The 22,285-nt window shown below is 38.9% G+C and overlaps 1 protein-coding gene and 1 long non-coding RNA gene across 2 annotated transcripts in view; both read left to right on the top strand.

Moving 5' to 3' along the window:
* The first annotated feature begins 4,594 nt into the window (after window positions 1–4,594).
* unc5a (unc-5 netrin receptor A) overlaps window positions 4,595–22,285 on the top strand; it is a 187,757-nt gene continuing 170,066 nt past the window's right edge. Inside the window, exon 1 of the mRNA XM_080306926.1 lies at window positions 4,595–4,818. The gene's annotated coding sequence lies outside the window, so the exon portion shown is untranslated. The remainder of the gene's footprint in view (window positions 4,819–22,285) is intronic.
* Window positions 4,935–5,518, top strand: LOC145420506 (uncharacterized). Its single transcript, XR_013901830.1, has 3 exons — window positions 4,935–5,073; window positions 5,151–5,300; window positions 5,382–5,518. It is a non-coding gene; the product is annotated as an uncharacterized LOC145420506 (long non-coding RNA).

Raw genomic sequence — 22,285 nt, 5'->3', positions numbered from 1 at the left:
AAAAGCAAGCCTGACAGGACTATGGCACAGGTTGTGCTGAACTGTAAAGATGGCCACAACAAATACTGTACAAATACAAATTTCATTAGAAATGCACAAACTTTTTGCCTTATACACCGCATTTTAATTTAGGTCTGCACTTTTCAATAAATCATTGCACCCATTTAAACTTTAAGAAATGAATGTCTCAAGACTTCTGCACAGTACTGCACAGTTATGAAACTGTGAGCTATGTATATATAATACTCATACAATACTCATTAAAAGTGCTTTTATGTGACTGTTGTTTTCCACCGTTTGATCTCAAATTTTTTCTTTAGCTCAAAAGAATCGTTAAGGAGATATTGCACAACCTTGTTTCAAACATCTTTGCAAAAGCACGTTCTTTTGAACTATCTGAAACAATTATGAAGAAAATAGTCTGTTTATTAGGATTAAGTCGATAATTCAAAATTACTATGAAAGCACTGAATGCATCCATATCAGGAAAGCTGCAATCGGAATCTTACCATACAGTCCTGAGCCAGGAAGAGAGCTGAAGAGTTAGATAATAACACGTTGTCACATTGTTTTCCCAGTGTAATTTCATAAATTATTCTAACGCAAATAGATGACAACACGAGGACAAATAATCAATAATTCAGGGAAAACGTGTGGTTAAGATTAACTTATTGTGAATCAATTCCAGGGTTTGACGATCACGTGGAGTTCAGCTTTGTCACACAGTTGTTCGTGTTCGTAATATGAAATGATATAATAGGATTTTTAATAGGTTTGTGACTTGGGCTCTAACAGAACACACTGTGCTTTGAAGCCTCTGCGACAATAAAAAGATGAACAGACAGGGTGTAATCAGTGTGTAATATAATGCAGTGGTACCCAGCAGTTTAGATTAAATAGATGAAGGGATGCCGACAGACTCTGCAAAAATAAACTTTCTCCTAACAGTTCAGCAAAAATAGAAAAGAGGAGGCAGCTGAGAGAGTGAGAAAAGATATGGAATGAACAAAACCTTTAGTAAATACAGTAATTTGTAATATGTATGTGTGTTTCTCTGTACGTGTGCATCAATTTAAGTACATCTAGTCGAAAAAAAATGGCACACCACAAGTGAGAGGGTGTGAGAAGCAGCTGCAGCCACTGTGGAGTGCATAAGGCCAGTGGTGATTAAGCTATTGTAATAAATCATATAATGTCTAGATATGGATAAGTTTCAGTGTAACAGAAGTTGTTGTGCATAGTGTTCGCTGCCATATAAAAAAGGAAATAAAGGCCCAGTTCATGCAGTGTTATGACAGCCTCCTTCTAGTCCTCCCCCTCATCACGGCTCCAAGGTTACAGCTAACGAGACGGCTGGAGTAAGAGCACACTGGCATTTTAACTTCTGGAGAAAACTTTCAAAGTTCATTTGAAACTCTGTAACTTAAGTTGCAACCTTCCAACAACAATGCACATAGCAAAGTAGCCTGCTTACATTATTATTTTAATGGAGCCCAAACAGTTAAATTCTTACATTTCCTGCACATTTTTATGCCTCAACATCAGGGTTTTGTTAGCCGTTATAGAGGCAGAAATTACCATAAGACAAGATGTTAAAGTAACAGTAGCAGGTTGGCCCACAGCTGTGGGGTTTCAACATACAGACACAAAGAACGGATAATTACTTGCAAAGTAAGAGACTAAGGAAACACTAGAATGTCCCTCAACAAAAGTTGGACACAAACTTCTTGGACTTTTTGCTGTACCAAGCAGTAAGCTATAATATTTTGTCAGATCGTTGCATTAAAAATTCTCCAAAAGGCTCCGACAGCACAAACGTGGGGGAAAGATCCAGTTCAGTGACTCCAATTAGTGGAGGTGAAGCCTAGCTGATAGGCTCTAGTTTCCTGTTGGGACACCTGTGTACAAATGAATACGTTTTTTATTTTTTATTTTCCTTTAAATCACCCCATGTAGAGTTGTCATGAGGGGGGAAATTATCCACAGAGGCCAAATCAGTATTTTTGTACCAGGCTGTAAAAATGTGTTATAATGGTGTAATTTGGGGCATTTTAAAAAGGAAGTTTCAAGGAACTGACTTGCTTTTGGAGCCAGTCTCAAGTGACCACTTTTGGCACCTTTGTGCTGGTTGCAATTTTCAGTGCTGTAGATCGCTGCTTGGTTGTGCATGTCAACACCTTGTGGTGCTGGAATTTAATGAAGTATGTGAAGTGTCATTAGTAATTTTTATGATAAAAAGTTGTATAAAGTTCTCCAAGGTCTTTAGGTTGAGTTTTACATGTGTAATATAAATGTACACTGCACCACTAAACAGCCACGTGTGAACATAAAAATGTGTTTTCTGTATGGAAGTAAACTCAGCTCACTCTGCAGAAGCATACTGGCACTGTCTAGACCCAAAGAGGGGATGCTACCAATACTTTTCCTCGTAAATATTATTATTCCGTAATGTTATTCTATTAGTATTCTTGCCCAACCTCCTATCAGGTCCCTAAATCTCTTCATTTAGAACATGAAATTCCGATAGCATACTTTAATGCATGTTAATTTGACAAATACAATGTAAACTCTCGATTTTGTTGCAAGTCTGGTGGTTTGCAAGTTTTTTCAGGAACTGCTCAGAGCCAGTACAATCTATTATTGCCAACCAAAAGAAGAAGAAAAAAATAACACAAGCAGAGGTGCAGTAACACTGCACTGTGTGCGCTGTAATGATGCCACTTTTTCAAATTACATTTTGCTAATAAATGATCTGGCAAATAGACGATGTGGCCCATTTGATAAACAAAATTTAGCATGAAACACAAAGATATATTTATTTTACATGCATATAGTGCTTCAATGTCCACGTTTGTACACTGATAATTTAATAGTGGCAGTTGCTGGCAGTCACTGGGTGAAATCAGTTGCAAAGAAGGCGCAGCATCAAAACCTCCTTGTGATTGCTTTGGTTTCTTGTCACAGTTGACTGTAGTTTTTCATGTTTGCTTGCAAATACTCGCTAACTACTAGCCCAGCTGTTGTAAATCTTGAAAAAGTGCAACCCAAGTCAGAAATAAAGACGATCTCAGTTACTCCAGTAATGAACAATATGTCAAAGGTTACACATATAAAAGCATTACCTTCTTATTCAGCATTAAACAAACAGATCTCATGAACTGAATTTTCAACACTCTTGATTTGTGGAAAAAAATACAATGTTTGTTCATGTGTGTGGTTTTCATACATTTATGTATTTACTTTCTTACAAAACACTACATATTCCTTTGCTTCACGTTGCATATGTTTGTCTTTTAATGCCCATGTTGCTTATAGAAAATAATGTGAAACCCAATAATACAAAGTTCCAACTAAAGTTTAAAATTAAAAAATGGAGAGAGTTCAACTTCAAAGTAAAAGTTGCGCCTCAGCACTGCAGCCTACATGCTTCAAAAGGTATGTCTTTTACTTTGAAGGCAAACCTTCTCCACATCTGGTTTGTGTCAGACTTTTTATCATTTCCCTGCAGCTCAGCGAGAAGCTGAAGGAGAAACTGCAGCAATATGCTTGCAGCCAAAGTTGTGGCATACATGTTTTTCTTTAACAACAGGTGCTTGCCTGGGAATCACTGCCTCTTTGACTGGAACTTTAACAATAGTCTTCATACCACCTGTCATAAATCTCCAGGAGTCATTCACAGCTGTCGGGGATATGCATTTATCCCCTTACGACCAGTGGTTGCCAGATGATTGCACACCAGTCTCAAGGCTTTTGTGACTAGAGCCTATTCTGTTGATTCTACACTGTCACCGTGATTGTCACGCATCCAAAATGACAAAGATGGTTTGTGGTATTGTGACTACAAAAGCTTAACATATGATAACGATGTAAAAAAGAAAAAAATCTTTTTCCTGACTACTTTGTACCTTTACTCCCTGCATTTTTAAATACATATCTGTACTTTCTACTTCTTACATTTTCAAAACAGACTTGTTACACTTGCTTTAACATATTTGAATTATTATTTCGTCACTGCAAGCCACATCAAACCTATTTGAGCCTAAACACACAAAGGAGGGCTGTTCCCGTATTAATCACCAGAGGATGTCACATAAAAAGAGATGATTTGTGCCGAAGTCAGGGGTTAAAAGTGGGATGGTGGTTTTTTGCCACAACACCAGTGTCCATAAGTTACTTTAGGAGTGAGCATAAAGAAAGTGACTTTTTTTTAAGTGTCTGGTAATTTCAAATGCAGCATTTCATTGAGCTCAACAAACATCAGCAAACACACAAACTGTTTATGTGCAGTTTGTCTTACAGTGTCTTGCTAGAAAAAGGTCCAGCTGCTGAATTTCACAGGGAGAAAATGAAAGAGAGCTAGCTTCACCCACAGATGGAGAAAGATAAGAAAGACAGGACAGGAGAGGAAGAGGGTATAGATCAGGGGTCTCAAACTCCAGTCCTCGAGGGACGGTTACCTAAAACTTTTTCATGTGTCCCTGTTGCAACACACCTGAATACAATTAGTAGGTCATTAGCAAGAGTATAGAACTTGACTGCATGCTGAGGTGGCATTTCAGCCATTTGATTCATGTTATAGCAGCTCATGAGTGAATTAACATGGTGAAGTAAAAGTACTTTTAGAAGTACATTTTCCCAATCATTTACTTTAATTTACTTGAGTAGGGTTAGGAGCTGCCACCACTGCAGTCAAGTTCTATACTCTTGCTAATGACCTACTAATTGTATTCAGGTGTGTTGCAACAGGGACACAAGGAAAAGTTTCAGGTCACCGACCCTGGAGGACTGGAGTTTGATACCCCTGGGTTAGATTGAAAGGTAAGGACTTCTCAGTAGGATTTAGTAGAGTGCAGATTTAAAGCTTACATGTAAGTTGTTTTTAAATCAGATATTCAATCTGTACACATATTGTCATGGTCCGCGGCCCGGCGTCTGAGGTGCTGATGGGATGCCCACTCCCGTGGGCGTGGCCGCTGACTCCACACCTGCATCCCATCCCAGGCGATCACCAGGTGGACCATTTAATCCTGCCCAGCCTGCTGCTCCACGCCAGTCCGTAATCGTCCTTCAGCGGTAACGCACACCTACGGGAAAGTCCTTAGGCAATCCTATCCGTGTGAACTAGTACTAACTCTGCCTTGTATACCCAGATCACTGCTCGGCGTGTTTTGAGTCACCAGCCTGTCCACCTGCCTGTCCAGAATTTAGATCACGATCAACCCCAGCCGCCTCGCCCTTTCTGGAGCTTCTCCCCACGGACCCTCACCCCTCCCTCCGGTTCCCTTGGCCCCGCTATCATCGTAAGACGCGTACACTACCTCCCCTCGTATGCTGCCGGTTTACCCGCACCCCAATAATCCTTTTTTCTTTTTCTGTTTCAGCCTCCCACGGTCCCGCTCTCGGCGTTTCCTGCGCGATTCTTCTCCCGGTCCCTCGGTTTCTCTGGTTCCGTGCGTTTTCTCCCTTCTACTCTCCCGGGACACTCTCAGTTATAATAAAGTTTATTTTTTCTCTCGTACCGCTGTGTGTGTGTTCTGCTCCTGGGTCCAGCTTGTGTGTTGAACTTCGGTTCTTGACACATATTTTTTTTAATTTTGTAAAACATGCTGTAAACTGAGGAGGGCTAATGGTGTTATTTAAAATTTGAATGAAACAGGTTAGTTTGCTGTGCTGTGATGAATTTAAAGTAAAGAACAGTGTGTGTGATTGGTGCACAGTGGCTGTGCTTTCATGGCCACGGTTTCATGGCCACAGTTAGGTTATATCACGTTTAGCTGATGATGCTTAGATCCATTGACTGAATTCCACCTTCATACCAACTTTATACCATCTAGAAAACAGACAGCATAAACAGTGCACTGTCAGTGTAGAGGATGGAAATCAGCCAGGGTACTCATGAAACAACTGCTGACATCTGGTTGAATTCAGTTGTGTGCATCCACAAAATGCAGCAGGGCAGCTGATCACAGCCTGTACACTAAGAAAATCTACTGGAGCTCTCGATAGAAATTATTGAACTGAGTTATGATTCTTTTCCCCGCACCGAGCCATTACAACCAATTTTAGGGTTCCCCCACCTTCTGAATCCCACTTTAACCCAGTTTGATTTTCCTTCTTTTTCTTCAGATTCAAGCTGAACACAATTAGAATTTTAAAAAGTTAGACTAAAGTTTGTATTCCCATCTACTGATATTATTTAATCATTATCTTAATATAGAACAAAGGTCAGTTAGTGTTGCACAAAAATAGAAACCTCCTCCAAAGAGCTACTTTTCACTTTCTTACTTGAGTAGATTTCAGAGTCTGTACTTTTTTACTTTTACTTGAGTAAATAAGTTGAATCAGTGCTTCAACTTTACTGGAGTATGTTTTAACAGTAGTGTTTGTACTTCTGCTTAAGTGCAGAATGTCTGTACTTTTGCCAGCTGGTTTAGTTTTTGCATGGTCTGTTTAATTCTAACAGACTAGTTTATTTACCTTATACTGGGCCTTAATGAAGACCCTCAGTTCAGCTGTCGTTATGAAACTAGCCATCTCCTCTCCATTTGAGGCTGTGACCCATAGACACTCAGTACTTACACTGGATTATAGTCCAATATAAAGATGGATTTACATTTGCATTCTAGTTAAAATTACCTTTGGAGGACAAACTTCACTTGACTTGCAGAATGTATAGTCACATAGTATGCACAGGAATAATTAGAATATGTAAAGGGATCAAACTTGCCTACAACAATCTATGTAAATGACCCATTTTTGCATCAATCTTTTTCTTTGTGTGTGCAACCCATGCTCATCAGTAATATTGACCATACGACTTCTCACTGTGAGAAAAAATGTGGGCATGTTTAGGAACACCGCTGTCAGTGCTGAAAGGTATCTTACTAGGGGGTCTTTCTAATTAAACTGGTGCCCAGACCAAGGCTGTGGGAGTTTTGGCATCTGCTATGCAAAGTGGCTTGAATCCTCCAGCTGCCCATCTGCAAAACTTTTCATCTGGCTTCCATCGAAGGAGGAGGTTTGGGAAAATGCCTTTATTTTTCATAATCCCCCCTCTCTCTCTTCTGCCTTATCCATATTTCATGAAGAGCTCTGGAGGTATGAAATTGTCTGAAACTAATCCACTACTGGATATTTAGTCCCAGATTAAAATCACTCGCTTCAGTGCCTCATAATTCTGTTCCTATTGATTGCCTGGGTCCAAATATAAGTCAAGGATGTACAGAACAATTTTCCCGGGACTTTCTGAAATTCTATCAGCACGTCTTCTCTGCACTGAATTCATGCAAATGGTGCCATCCACAGTGAGCATTTGTCAGGCTTTTGCAACTCAGCACTGCTTTTAGTTTGTTTATGTTCATGATTTAAACTTGTTCTACACCCCTATTACTCAAGAGTCACATCCGTACACCTACGCCACAGTTTAAAGAGAATTCAAGCAAACCTGACTACAAACATGAATAATCCCTAATGATCAAATTAGACAGCGCGAAAGACTTGAATTTTTGAAGTTAGGGATTGTGCGAGGCTATTGTGATATGTTAGTGACACTCAGGAGAAGATCAAACTGCTGTTGCCTAAAGAAAAAGTGTAGGTCTTTTCCCACAGGGCTGTAAAAGAGCCCTGTGTGTCAAGAACATTAAAAAAAATCCAAGGTGCCACAGATCTTACACTAATTAAATCCACCATAAATGGGCATATAGGGCTTATTTTAGTAATGTTACATACTGGTTTTTCTATGGCACGTTTTCTCCTCACATAGACTGTTGCTGCTTTTCTTCTTGAAAACAATCATATCAGGCAGGAAATTCTGTACAAGATGATAACATCGCCGCACAGTGACATCAGTACTAACACAGTCTTCAACAAAGTCTTCAATATATAGAAGAGACTAATGTAAGCACTTTCTGGTTGGCTGGTATAAGCTGCTGCTTGTCTGTCTGGAACTTGAAGTCCCACAGGATCTTAACCCTGGTGTTCGCAACAGCTTTCTAAGGTTTCTCCGACTGGAATTTGGTGGCACAGATAGACCTGTAGACCAGGGGTCAGCAACCTTTCTGATTACGAGTGCCATTTAAGATTTCCTCAGAAGTCAGTGTGCCATATGATTGCATTAGCAATAAATTTAATAACACTCTATATGAACAGTTACACAATATATAGAACCACTTTATAGAATTATATTTGTTCACAGATGTTGGCAGCTATCAGTGAATAGTTATCAGCTGTTATTAAACAAAAAAGACACTTTTTATCCATAACAAGAACTCCACAACAGCAAATGAACTGTACAACAGAAAATACAAATGCTATTTATGGTCTCCTCACAACAATGATAAGAGAAATAAACTGGGCCAATATGGCATGTTTGTTAATATTCAACCCAACCCTTCAACTCATTCATGTCACCTAAAAGGTAAACCTGTTTCTCCATCACCTGTTCAGCTCTGATGATTCAGTAAGAACATCTCCTGGTTTCATCTGCATGTTTCCCTCTCACCAGATATCCAAACTGATATCATGACCAGCAGGTTTTACAGCTGTGGCTCCAGCAAACATCAGCTACTAGAAAGAAATATTAAATAAATTCTAACAACAGCTGATCAACGTTAAACGTGCTGCTGTTGTTGACAGCGACATCCGGCGGTTTCCTCTTTCTGGCACAAAGTGGGCGATAAACAAACAAGAGAGAAAAGCCGATCAGCTTATGATTGATCAGTTTCATGATTGAAATAGCAACAGGAGAGAGAGGGGAGAGAATGAGAGAAGAGGCAGCTGTGCAGTGTAACAGAATAACTCCACCTTTGTGTCTTTTTCCATTCTAGCTGAAGTCCGGGACAAACTGCGTCCCCTCTCAGCTATGGTCGTGCTAACACTTAACCCTTCGCGTGCCAACTGTGGCACGCGTGCCCAGGGTTGCCCCCCCCCTGATGTAGACTATCCCAACTGCTCGGCTGTTTCTCTAAGTTTATGCTGTCAGAAATTGCATCTTGCAACATGCTACATGTGCTGTACTGCCCATCGGCGTAACTTTGTGCTGAACATTCGTGGGGTCAAGATCTCTGTCTAAAAAATAAATAAATCTGGGTGAATTCCCAGATGATTAAACATGCAACTTTCGCTGGTAATACCTAAAATGAGTAAATAAAATCAACAGCCTATTTATGCAAGATAATTCATAATTTTATATCGATGGGTTTATATTGGTTGGGCCTGATTATTTGGGGGGGTCATAACCCCCCTAACCCCCCTGGAAATTACACCCCTGGTACTGGAACTTCATGCCACCTACTTCCATTATTGGAAGTAGCTTACCATTTTGGACTTGGTCTTGTATGATATTTCCTCTTCTTCCTGATCATCTGTATTCATCTATCTGAAGTACACTTAAAGCAGTTCACCCTGTGAGGTTGCATGTTGCTGGTAAATTCATAGATTGTCACAATTTCATCTTGAATCATGGCTTTGACACTCAAACTGGTGACCTCCCTCTTTTCATTGCTCATAGAGTTTCAGGCTGCACTAGTTCTATCTGTATCTGTTCTTTGTAATAAGTTAGCTGAGGGAGTCAAGCCTACATAAAACACCTTGGTAAATGCTACATTTGACGGTGACTTGTGCAATGACCTTGAAGCTGGCGTCCTGTGTTGCTTTCCACAGCCACACTGAGCTGTATAATTCCTAGTATAGTATCAGTGACTCAGTGCCCCACACAAGCATCCTTGTATGGCACCCTGAGTCATGCACTTTCTTGAGGAAATTCCAGGCTGTGCTCAGGTTGGTCTTACAGTATGGTGCACTGATTTCAGTGCACTGTGTCAACATTGTCCTGACAACCTCTGAAGGGTCTCCTCTTCCCTTTAACTGCGGCATGAGTCATGAAGGATTTTCACTTTCTCTACACATTCAGCCACCAGAGGGGTAAATGATAAAATGGTAAATGGACTGATTCTTATATAGACTGGTTGTTTGTCTCCTACCCTTGTCCAAGTCCTGCCCATGTCCAGTCCTACCAGTTTGACTTGCCTTGAGTTTGATGTTTCTCCTGCACTTTAGCCATCTGAGTTCCATATTTTTTCCCTACTTTCAGATGAATCATTGTTTTTATTTGTGTTGGCTCACTTGTTATTGTACTGCAATACCTTTTCTTGCTGTTCTGCACGGTCAAGATCATATAAAAGGAAGCAATGTCAAGACAACTAGAGTCTAGTCTAGTCTGTTGACATGTTATACAGTTGTATTCCTCTAAAAGCTGAATGCTTTTATGATGTTTGAGCCAAGCAGGCTAAAGAAAAACAGGAAGACCCACTCAAAGCTGACAAGATTTGGGCCTTCTCCTGCTTGTGTTGCTGCTGTTTTCTTGCGAGGTACTCTCCAGCACACCATTCATGAGACTCAATTGTTGGAAAGCTAAAGATGGAGATGTGTTGATGCATGCCTGGCAGAAAATTACAGTCCAACTATTCAGTGCCAAAAGCCACACGGGCACGACAGGTGAAAACTGAATGAAACGCCAGGAAAAAAAGATGATGAGGGAGTAATAACTGTGACAAGTTTGAAATGAAACCAAATACAACAGAACAATCCTGACGAGAACCGAAAGGAGCGTAATCTATAAAAACTACACTAATAACAATTAATTAGAATTCCAACTAAACATTTATAATAAATGAATGTAAATATAGTCTAGAAGAAGATAAACACTCAATTTCATTAAACCACAATAACAGTCGTTGTTGTTGTTGTACAAGCCAGAGTTGAAATTCTGCAACAACCACTAGCTTATCTTTGTCTACATGGAAAAAAAGTGAAGCAATTTTTATGTGCACTTGATTAATTATGGAAATTAGTATTTGTTTGCTTTCCTCGACTCTTTGGTGCAATATTCTGGCTGCGGATTGATTTTCATCAGGCACCAGCTAGAGTATCATGTCTGGTGTAATACAAGCCCTCTTGTCTCCAAAGATTTTTCAATGTATGAAGAGTTTGGCAAGTAAACAAAGGAACAGGTGGCTGGCTGCAAAGAGGCAAAGGAATAATACCACATCCAGAGTACATGAATTCATGTGTGTTGGTTGCTCTGGGCTCCCAAGCGCTTAAATCCTCACTCTCAGCATGGGTCTAATAACCATGTTTAGCCATCTCGTCAACTTAAAAAATATCTGAAAGCTTTGACAGAGATGCTGTTGCAGTGATCATTGTTTGCTTTTTCTTTCTTTTTTTCTCTTCACTCAAAAACTGCAGATCTACTTTATTTTATCAGAGCACAGTGAAAAGAACAGACTCAACATAGTCTATTTATTACACAGTGAAAACTCAAACATTTTGAGCACACCTGTTTTTGGAAGTCAGACAAATTAGAAGTGCTTATATATACAGTGTATGTAGTTTCATCATGGTATAATTCGCATTCATTCTATGGCTTCTTTATTGTGTCTTTACTGTCTTATTGCTCTCTGAATGTTGCAGATTTCATGGTGCAATAAAAGTTCGGTGCCTCTTTTTTTTCATTTTTTTTTTTGGTTTGGATATGTGTGTATTCTTGTGTTTTTAATCAGGGAAGAACTTTTGCCATATTAGCATCTTCACATGATATTGTTGGCTTTCCTCATTGGTTGTTCTGTCACATTGTCCCAGACTAAGATATCTCTAGTAGTACATGATAAATTTTTATTTATATTTGTTTTTTCCAATAATAATAGTAATAATCTCCATATTAGAGTTAGAATTTCATACTGTATATTACACATTACATTACATTACATCATCACCTTTCTACACATATTAATTAGTTCTTCTTGGATCTCATCTCTCATTTTTTTTACCTGTTCACCAGTTTATCTCATCATAGTTTTTCTTATTGTGCATTACTTTTAATTTTGTTATGGTCTTATTTTCATCAAAAACAAAAAGGTCAGTGTTGAAAATTGTTGGTGAGCAAAATTAACACTGGCGATCATCTGTTTTGCAAGTTGTAATGATTGTAATGATTGAGGGGAAGATCTGACCATGAGGCCTGGCACTCCTTGGCTGACAATTTGCCAATTACAAGTTGTTATCTGCTAAGCATACCTTGAATAATTCTCCTTCCTGTATTAAATCCAGTTCTTTTATCCCCATGATAGAACAGAGAAAACTCGACTCAGGAGTGGTCAAAACGTTTATAATTCTTTATTCAATCATCTTCCGGAAGGCAGAGAGCCCTGCACAGCCCAAAGCCAGTTGCAGAATCTCTACATTAGAAGCTAAACATGTGTCTCATATAGGTGTTATTTTGGTACCTCACACATCACACACAGGCTGTATCCCAATTCAGGGTCTGCAGCCTGAAAGGCCGCATTTTAAGGCCGATTACGTCACAGCGATGCGACGAAGGCTGTCCCAATTCAAAGGCTGCTCGAAATGCGGCCCTCAAATGCATCCTTCATTTCCCTGAATTTTAAGGATGTGGCGGTGTAGACTTCGTGGCCCAACATATCCCAGAATGCATAGCGCGGCAGTGGGTGTGGATAATTTTGCCGAAAAAAAAAACGGCGGATGAGGGGCGCCCGAAGAGTAAACTTTAAGTACTGAATATTATGTCACTTATTTATGTGCAAATGTTTAATAAGGAAGAACATTAAAACATTACTGTTGCCCACATGTCGGCAAAGTTATGTGACATTAGTGACGTTTGTACTAACTTAAAGCCTTTACTTTAAAATATACGCCGCTCAATAGCTGACCTATTTCCTATGTAGAAACAAACAAACAAATGAACAAAAGATTTTTTCCTTCCTTTCTGTCACACAATGCTGTATGAAACATTTCTAGCTGATAGTATCATGGTTGCTAGGCAACCTGGGCAGCGCTGTTGTTAAGGCAAGGCAAGGCAAGGCAAGTTTATTTGTATAGCACAATTCAACAACAAGGTGATTCAAAGTGCTTTACAGAGACATTAGAAACAAGAACAAATAAAAAGCAGGATTTAAAATTGATTAAAACAAGCAAATAAACTAACTAATTAACAAACAAACAAACAACAGTATATAAAATCAAAACAGATAAAATCAGAACAGTAGATAAAATCAGTAGTTAAATGTAAGTTTTGAAATTTAAGCTTAAAGTGTGGATTTGGTGCTTTATTCAAATGCAGCTGAGAACAGGTGAGTCTTCAACCTGGATTTAAATAAACTGAGTGTTTCAGCTGATCTGAGGCTTTCTGGGAGTTTGTTCCAGATATAAGGAGCATAAAAGCTGAATGCAGCTTCTCCGTGTCTGGTTCTGACTCTGGGAACTGATAAAAGACCGGATCCAGATGACCTGAGGGATCTGGATGGTTCATACTGGGTCAGGAGGTCATTGATGTATTTTGGTCCTAAACCATTCAGAGCTTTATAGGCCAGCATCAGAACTTTAAAGTCTATCCTCTGACGGACAGGCAGCCAGTGTAAAGACCTCAGAGCTGGACTGATGTGGTCCAGCTCTGAGGTTAACATGTTTAATGTTTTGTATTTTCTTCTAATTTATCTCAAAAAGCTCCTAAAACAGTCAGTGATCACTGTTGACCTCCCTCGGCTTTTATTACCGCTAATCATTTATTTAAGCTCAGTTTTTAAGGATGTAACTACAGCCCAGCCCATGCAGCAGTATATGAATGACTAACCTCGTATTGTGGATGGATTATCTCAGTTGTTCTCCTGGCTGAAGTTTGGTCCTTTTACAGCATCCTTTCATGCGATTACATTTGTTCCTGACCACCGAAAACACTCACGTTAACTTTTATCGAGTGGAAAAAAAGTTATCTTGTTTATATTATGCTAACATAGCTGTGTCGCTAGCGGTCACGTAGCACATCATTATATACCAGCTAGCCAAACTTCAGTTACCCTACAAACGTCACTGCTGTTTAGTTTTCTGTCTTCATTTATGTTGGAAGTGATAAGAAAGCTGTACGTTTTAATTTGTTTCCAAAACCCCGCAGTCAGGACATGCTATATTGTATTTAGATATAAGCTAGCGAGCTAACTCCCTGCTAACTTCTAACTCCGTTAAATGTCATAAGTTCCGTTTTCATGGATGCCTGGATGTTAAACTCAATTGTTACACCTGGTAGAGCAGAACGCTGATCATTTTATTAAAGATGAAAGACTTTAGACAGTTTTTCAACTCTCAGTAATGCCATAGTGATCGTTTGATATATGGACCTGCAGCGGAGTTTAGGTCCAGACACGGCTAGTGACGTCAGACTGAACAACCGGATTGGACCAAAGATTTTTGCAACCACACATGTTACCCCCTGGTGGCCACTAAAAAGAATGCAAGTAAGGTACTTCCACATTAGCTTCACTTAAGCTACATTTATGTACTTATTTAATTTGCTTTAAATAGACTGAACCTAAACAACTATGAAATCAACTATTTATGATTTTTTAAAATGTATATAATTTGAAAAGAAACTGATAAAATTTAAAAGTTGTTTTTAATTATTAATTTTTCAGTTGACGGATATGCAGGTCCTTTGTGATTCACCAGGGGGAGCTGTAGCACCTTCTACACTGCTATTTCCCATTATGTCCTTCAATTAAATTTTAGGATCGCCTCTTTGTAAATGATATAAAAAGGGACTGGCCCTTGCTAAATGACCTTCAAATTTGATATAGACTGAGCTACACTAAGTATTTTCCTTGTCTCTAACATACACAGACCTATATATGATCTGCAGTGATCACATATGTGTGTAGAGGGAGTAGGCTGTGTTTCCAAATGTTTAAAATTTTACATTTTGTAAGTGTGCCATAAATTCCAATTAGAGTGTAGAGATATTAAACTGTGTTCTTAGATACATTGATGTGCTTTGCAGTGTTCTGCTGCACTTCCAGTGACTCCCAGTCACAAGGCAAGCCAACAAGGACCCATTTACTGCAGGTACTTAATCTGAATCTGAGCGTGGCGCTTGTGTAACGATGATACTTAAACAACACAATAACATTAAATCAAGCCAGAATCATTACTTGCTTTTCACATTGGGTCAAGTTTGTGGGTCAACCCTTTATATAACTCGTAACAAAACCAACAGAGCCAAAAATTCATCTTGTTTGTTGGCAAAGTCACTTGACTTTATTCTCATTCAGTGAAAATATGAAGCACAGCAGACCTGATTAGTATAAGATGCATTACAGAGAGTTTTCTTAGCTGTGCTGCTAAACTCATCCAGAAATGACCAGACCCACCAATAAAAACCAGAAGCTCCAAACTGCTGCAACACACACATTGAAGTCAGATTAACAACAAAATCCCATGAGTTTGTGTACAGCAATATAACTTGGTGTGAAAAATGTCTTAACCACGTCCCAGTAAGCTGATGGATCGCATGCTGTATGCTCTAGCCCTTGAATTCTCACACATCTGGATCTCTTAGCCAGTGTTAGGCATCACTGACACATCTCCAGCCTCTGTGTTTTACTTTAAAATCTGCTTGACAGTTACTTCAGTAATACTTTTTGCTTATATATGCTTGATTTTTTTTGAAATGACAGCCAAGTTCAAATCTGTCATGTCACGATAACAAGCACATATACACCCCAGCTTCCCTGTAAAATTTCAGCAGCTGTTTATGTTCGTATATGTTTTCATTTGTTGTGATAAAAATGTCTCTGGGTGAAAAAAAAGAAAAAGCATAAACAATGCATGCAATTTTCCTATGCCATCTCCTTATTAGTTATTTTGCCTGAGGACTGTGTGAATTTGGCTTTCTGACAGATTATTTATTTCCTACATGATTTTAATGCTGCTATTTTTGCTATGTGTGTCAGCATGAGTAAGAGGGAATCCCCTGATGAAAGGAGATTAAAAATGTAAATAGGCTGTACAATAAGCTGCTTCAGTTACTTTATGGCTGATTTTTGTTTACGGCTGATTTTAAATGTATTTATAGCTATAACCCAAAGAAACACAATAAAAAGCGTCAAAACATTTTTAGAGTGTTGCTATGGAGTAATCGACTTGAGAGGATACATTTGCAGTTTTCAATTTGTGTTCTGCTGTTGTGTGTGCTGGCTCCTTTACATGTGTATTGGACAGTACGTCTGCCACTAAACTGGAGGTATGTAAAGCTCAGCAGTTTGGCAATTATGACACATTGAGCCCAATTCAATTTCAGTGCTTCAAAAGAGAAGGGAAGGGGGAAAGCCAAGCATAACAACGACCGGAATAGATGAGACAGATGACATCAGGGATGGACTGGAAATGAAAATTGGCCGTGCACTTTATTATATTTGTAGTGCAGCTGCGGTGTATTATAAAAGTAGAAACATTCGACAGTCAGAAATCTGCAGTCGGAATTTACACTTAATGTTTGACAGACCATGGAAAAGATATGAATTTCTATGAACCAGAAATGGATGAGAGACCTGTTATTACTGAGTTTCCGAGGATCATATCTTTGCTCGGGCTTATTGAAGCACAGTTATGTATGAATCCTCAAAATGAAGGGCTTGGATGAATATTTGTTGTCCAAATAAATATGTCGGAACAAGCCGCCTGCTTTCAGAGTCCTGCGATTTTCAAGTATTAACCAAGAGTTGAGGCTAGAACAGCTAGTACAGTGTCAGAGATTAGGCTAAGACATGTGGCCACTTTATTAGGTACACTTGTTTAATTCAAATGCAACTCAGTACAGATCAGAGGAGAATGACTCGAGGAGTTAATAGGAAGATAACAGTAACTCTGATTGCTACTTGTTACAACCAAGGTATGAAGTAGGCAATCTCTTAATGTAATACATGTGAAGCCTTGAAGCTGATGGGCTACAGCAGCTTAAGACCACACTGGATTCCACTGCTGTCAGCTAAGAACAGGTAAATGTGACCAAAATTCACACGAGCTCACCAAAATTAGACAAAAGAAGACTGGAATAATGTTGCCTGAACGGATCTTGGTCTTGGTGCAACATTTGGACCTTAGAGTCAGATTTAGCTGATGCATCCTGCCTCGTGTCAGTGGTTTACTGTTCAAGGTGTAACAATGTAAGAGATATTTTCTTAGCAAACTTTGAGCCCCTTAGTACCAACAGAGCATCGTTTATTACCTCAAACTAGTTTCATGAACGCGACAATGAGTTCACGTAAGATTTCAAGGTCCTTTTGGATGCAGTGAAACAGGAGATTCACATGTGCAGCTGTCAGATGTGCAGCCCACAAATCTGCAACTGTGTGATGCTGTCATGTCAATATAGCATTTTGCAAAGTGCTGAGCTGTTCTGGGTCCAGCTCGGTACTAGAAAGGTGTAGCTAATAAAGTGGCTTCCTGAGATTGATCACCAAAATGTAGTTCTGCAAATAAAGAAAAAACCCCAAAACAATATGAATTGGAAAGAGGAAAGATCCATGGAAAATATCTTAATTCATCATCATGTACTGCTAATCAATGGACATTTTTCAATGCATCTATTTTGACTTGTCACAGCAGGAAAAACACAGGAGGAAGTAATGATTGCTCAGTTTCAGCGAGTGTCCCAGTAAGACCGCCACCCTCACCCCCATAAATTTAATATAAACACTGTTTAATACACACTAAGCTCAATTCTTTATCACAAACTGTAAGCAGCTCCACAAGGTTAATAAAAGAACTAATCTTATGAAATGAAGTAAACATGTCATAAATGCTTTTATTGTATATCACATTATAATCTTTTTCTTTTCTAGTTAGAACTTTTTTTATTCCAAAGAAAGAACTCATTATGTTCTTTTAATTTGTTCTGTTTACACAGGGACATGAACTCTTATTTTTAGTTGCTTGCTGTGACTTCAATAAAAACACAGCAATTTGAATTTATTTGCAAACTAATTAAGAGAAGATTTAGTCAAAGTAAAGAAAGTTGGCTGATGGACATATCGATCTATGATCTCTCTCTATGGCTCTAAGGATTTCAAAATTAACACTGAGTTCTATTTTATTTTATTTTATTTTATTCAGGGGGATGTTTTTGCTTCTTTTTGCTTGCTACCAGGTGTGTTTGGAATATAAAAAGATGCAATCAGAATGTTCTAGAACACAAAATGTGCACTTACCCGCAGGTAATTCAGCAAATCTCTGAAATTGCCTGCACTTTATCTAATTTGTGCCATAATTAACAGGTTGGAGTCAGATTTATTGCCACGTTATTTAATAACCATGAAAATCCAAAACTGTGGCTGCACAGTGTCATTGGAGATGTTCTCCCGTGTCGTGCTTGGATACCGAGGCGGTGCTTTTCAGTAACCACTTTGTAATCTAGTAACTCACCGACTGTTGTCCACTGTTTTTGTTCAAAGACGTCATTCTAGGTGAGAAATGGTAGAAGTAAAGCAGCCTGGGGCGTGTTTAACAAAAGCAATTTTTCGACAACATTTAGTATAACCTCAAATCGTAGCAGCAAATGCTGATTCACGAATGATTATTGCTCACAGTTTGCTGAAGTCCTCACATGAGTCATTTTTTTAATGGCTGTAAAATGTCAAAATTAAAACGAGAGATGTTAATCTTATGTTGCAAACCACATTAAGATGGACACGTCTCTGGCTTGCCTTCATCAGAAGAGGTCTGCAGATGTGCCACTATTTGCATCCTACACATCAGCAAAGCTAAATGAGCTGTAGTTGTTTATGATGAACATGCATGTAAATCTCGGGTGTCTTTCAGTGAACTGGAGCTCTGAGCAGTTGCAAACCTTAGTTAGGTGACACAGGCTATCAGTCACACTCAAACTCTATCGCTCAGTCAAGTAATGTTTAAATTAAGCTGCTGCGTGATGTATGACAGATGCTAAAACGGAACTATCCTATTATGCACACTGTGCAGCTTTGCTATTCCTAGCTGGTTTAAGGGGGGGATAATGCAGGATGTCACAGCTCACGTCCCGAAGGGGAAAATTAGTTTTTCTTGTGAAATATCACACAATAAGCTGAAAGGATCAAGCATCTGACCAGCTCTGTCATCAGGTTTGACATCCGGGCATTATGATGTTATTTATTGTAAAGTTTCCACTCTGGTGATACGTAAAACAAATCCGTCATCGCGAGACGTTGCGTTGAATTCCAAAAAGTGGTTTACCGCCGGGAACTTTCAGTGAGATGAGCATAACAACCAGCTGATGGATGCCTGCCTTTCCAGATGGCATGAAAAAAAGCTAACCTGAGTTTGTCCTAATGGCACCATGCTCTGATGAATACACATCCAGTAATAGTGTGTGTGTGCTCACATGGCTCATAAGAAATCCTCCATAGGGATAGGTTCCAGCAGATTGGGCTGCCGTTAGGGAAAGCACCGCCACATCCAACAATTTAGTACTGAGCCTCAATTTCCTCTCAGGGCTCGCGATGGTGTTTGTTTTTCCTAAACACTGTTTACTTTCTGGGGTATGTGTGCACATTTGTGTTTATATTAGTTTTTCATAGATCTGACACTAAAATTGGATGCCTAGCAGTAATAAAAATTAAATCCCCGTTGACTGTCGTGCCATGAAAAATAGATTATCCTCACAGAGGCTAACTGACAAAGTTTGTTTCAGGTCTTTTTATTTCAGGTAATGTTTGCAGTGACTCATCTCTCAGTGTCTACTATAAGCATTATGAATGCCAAGACCAATCCTTCTACATAATTCACTATACTGTACCACAGCTGATCCATTATAACCTCAAACCAAAGTGGAATGATAATGCAGCGATGTGCAAATCTTACTGAATTGAGAAAGACAAGGCGTCACATGTTGAGACCGAGAATTATTTTTAATGCCTGTTACCCCTTTCATTAAAAAAGCTGGGACATCTGCATCATCTTGCACGACTGCTTCTTTTAGCAAGAGTCTGTAAGTGCCTGGAAGCTGAGGAGAGGCGGTCCAGGAGATGTTTGCTTGGTTTAGAATTTCAGGATTTTCAGGGCCTCCTCTCATGTGTTTTTGTTTCTTAGGTTGCCATGTGGTCAGAAGGTGACAGGGCTGGACTGCAGGCAGGCTAGTTGTCATGTGGAGTCTTTTGCTCCAGAGCAATGCTGTTGGAATATATGCAGAATGTAGTTTGCATTGTCTTGCTTAAATTTTAAAAAGCCTGTGCTGGAAAAAGTTGTTGTATACGTTGCTGGAAAACCTGTATATATTATTCAGCATTAACAGTGCCTTCACAGATGTTACCTATGCCATACTACACTAACCAACCTTCATGGCAACATTGATGCAGGCCATTAAATTGTAATAAAACAGCTTCTATTCTTTATAAAAGATTTATCAGTGTTTTCCATGAGAATTTCAGATTGATTGCTCTGTCCTCAGGACAGTTTTCTACTTTACCATTTTTTATTTTTGATTTTTATTATTTTGCATTTTATTTTTGATTTTATTTATGGGTGTAGCCAAAAAGCTGTCTATACTGGAAGTGGGCTTTGTGCGTGTGTTCAAGTGTTCTTGAATCTGTTTTTGAATGACTGTTGTTTGAGGACTCAAGTTTGTATAGCTCTGAACTCTTGGTCACTACATCTTTTAATGATATTATGAAATGTAGATAACAAAATCCAACTTTTTTGCAGTTTTATATTGAGCAATGTTTTTCTTAACACACACTTCTCTTTTTTACTGTTTATTTTATATATGTTTTTTTTCACAGTAGGGCTGGAGTCTGTCCCAGCTAACTTATGGAGACAGATCCACTCTCACATTCACACCTTCCAATTTGGACTCATGTAGAATCACCAATTAACCCAACATACACATCTTTGGAACGTGGGAGGAAGCCAGAGTGCCTGGAGAAAACACCTACGCAGGCATGCGGAGAACATGCAAACTCCACACAGGAATTCTCCGGCCAGCCGGTGGATTCAAATTTCTTGCTGCGAGGCGACAGTGCTAACCATCACACCACCATGCTGCCCACACTGCAGCATTTTTAGCTGAAGCTAGTTTGCAGTGCCCATCCCTAGCTGAGGTTTTAAAAACACAAACGGGGAAAAATCAATCACATGCACAATCTATACGCACATTGGAAAGCACAGACTGCAGTATAATTTGATAAAATAAACAAATATAAAACAAGAGGCAGCAGATTATTCATCTCTGATTGATTACACGATTGATTGCACTTTAAAAACCGCTTCAGTTTAACGTAAAAATGGTCCTATCAGGGTCCAGTTTGAGTTCTGTAGGTGGAGAATTCCACATGTTGATACCCTGAAGAGAAATGAGAATTTCCATAACAGTACCTTGCATTTTCCAATAGATCCTCCCTGCGGCACTAAACCCATAGCTTTAAGAAGAACCACGAGGTCAGTGAGCACCTGGGGAGCCTGATTATGTACGCATAATAATTTTAGATTAGCAAATGTAATGAAATTATCAAAACTTAATATGGTTAATTTGTTAAGAACACTGCAGTGGTGCAGCCTTACTGGCTTCTTATTCTGAATTTTAACTGCCTGACTGTATGTCATCATAAAGGGGCTAATTGTTCTTTTTAAACCTAATTGTGTTACTAACGTGTTGGAAATTAACTTCATTAGTTCTCAGATGTTCCATCACTTTTTTTTACTTTTTTTTTAGGGGGATGGTTTTTTGTTTTGTTCTTCTTTTTTTTTTTTTTTTTTTGTAATTACACAACTTCTCACTTTTTCCATCTATCCCTAAACTCTTTGCAATTGAATCTGCTTTTCTTGTTGCATTTTACAGGGTGTCCCAACTTTTTTTGGAAGCTAGTTTGTATTTCGGATCAGTTAATCACTCATATTGGAAGATGCTGGCCAATCAGTTAAAGAGAATTAAGTAAAAGGTCAGAAGGCCATTTAACATTTTCTTCTATCTATATTTGCCAAGCATCTTGTTCCCAGCTCTTTTTATTCATTTTTTTCCCTATTTGTTTTTCAAAGGCTGGCTTTTTTCCCCCTGCACTTAATGCAACTTTCTTCTTTGGCCTCATCAGCAAATATGAAAAAAAAATAAATAAAGAAAAATCGGTCCCTCTGGGTATGAAGTAGGTCAAACTGTTAGTGGTTAATTTGGGCTTGGCTCAGACAGGCTTGAAACAGCACTTATTTTTTTTCTGTTCACTTAACTCTCTCTCACTCTCTGGATAATAGATGATGCTGTCCAAAGCCCTTAATCTTATAATATTGCCATATTCCAAACTTAAATTTTTCGAAACTATAATTTCATGCTCTTGGTTAATGTGAAGAGCAATTGTTTGTACTGCATTGTATAATAAACACACACACACACACACACACACACACACACACACACACACACACACTTTTATGTACTGCGTCATTAACTCCAGATAGTGTA

This window comes from Astatotilapia calliptera, chromosome 2, assembly GCF_964374335.1.
Source record: "Astatotilapia calliptera chromosome 2, fAstCal68.1, whole genome shotgun sequence".
NCBI classification, from domain to species: Eukaryota; Metazoa; Chordata; class Actinopteri; order Cichliformes; family Cichlidae; genus Astatotilapia; species Astatotilapia calliptera.
The sequence above is the reverse complement of the archived record's forward strand: the minus strand, read 5'-3'. Positions and strand labels throughout refer to the sequence as shown.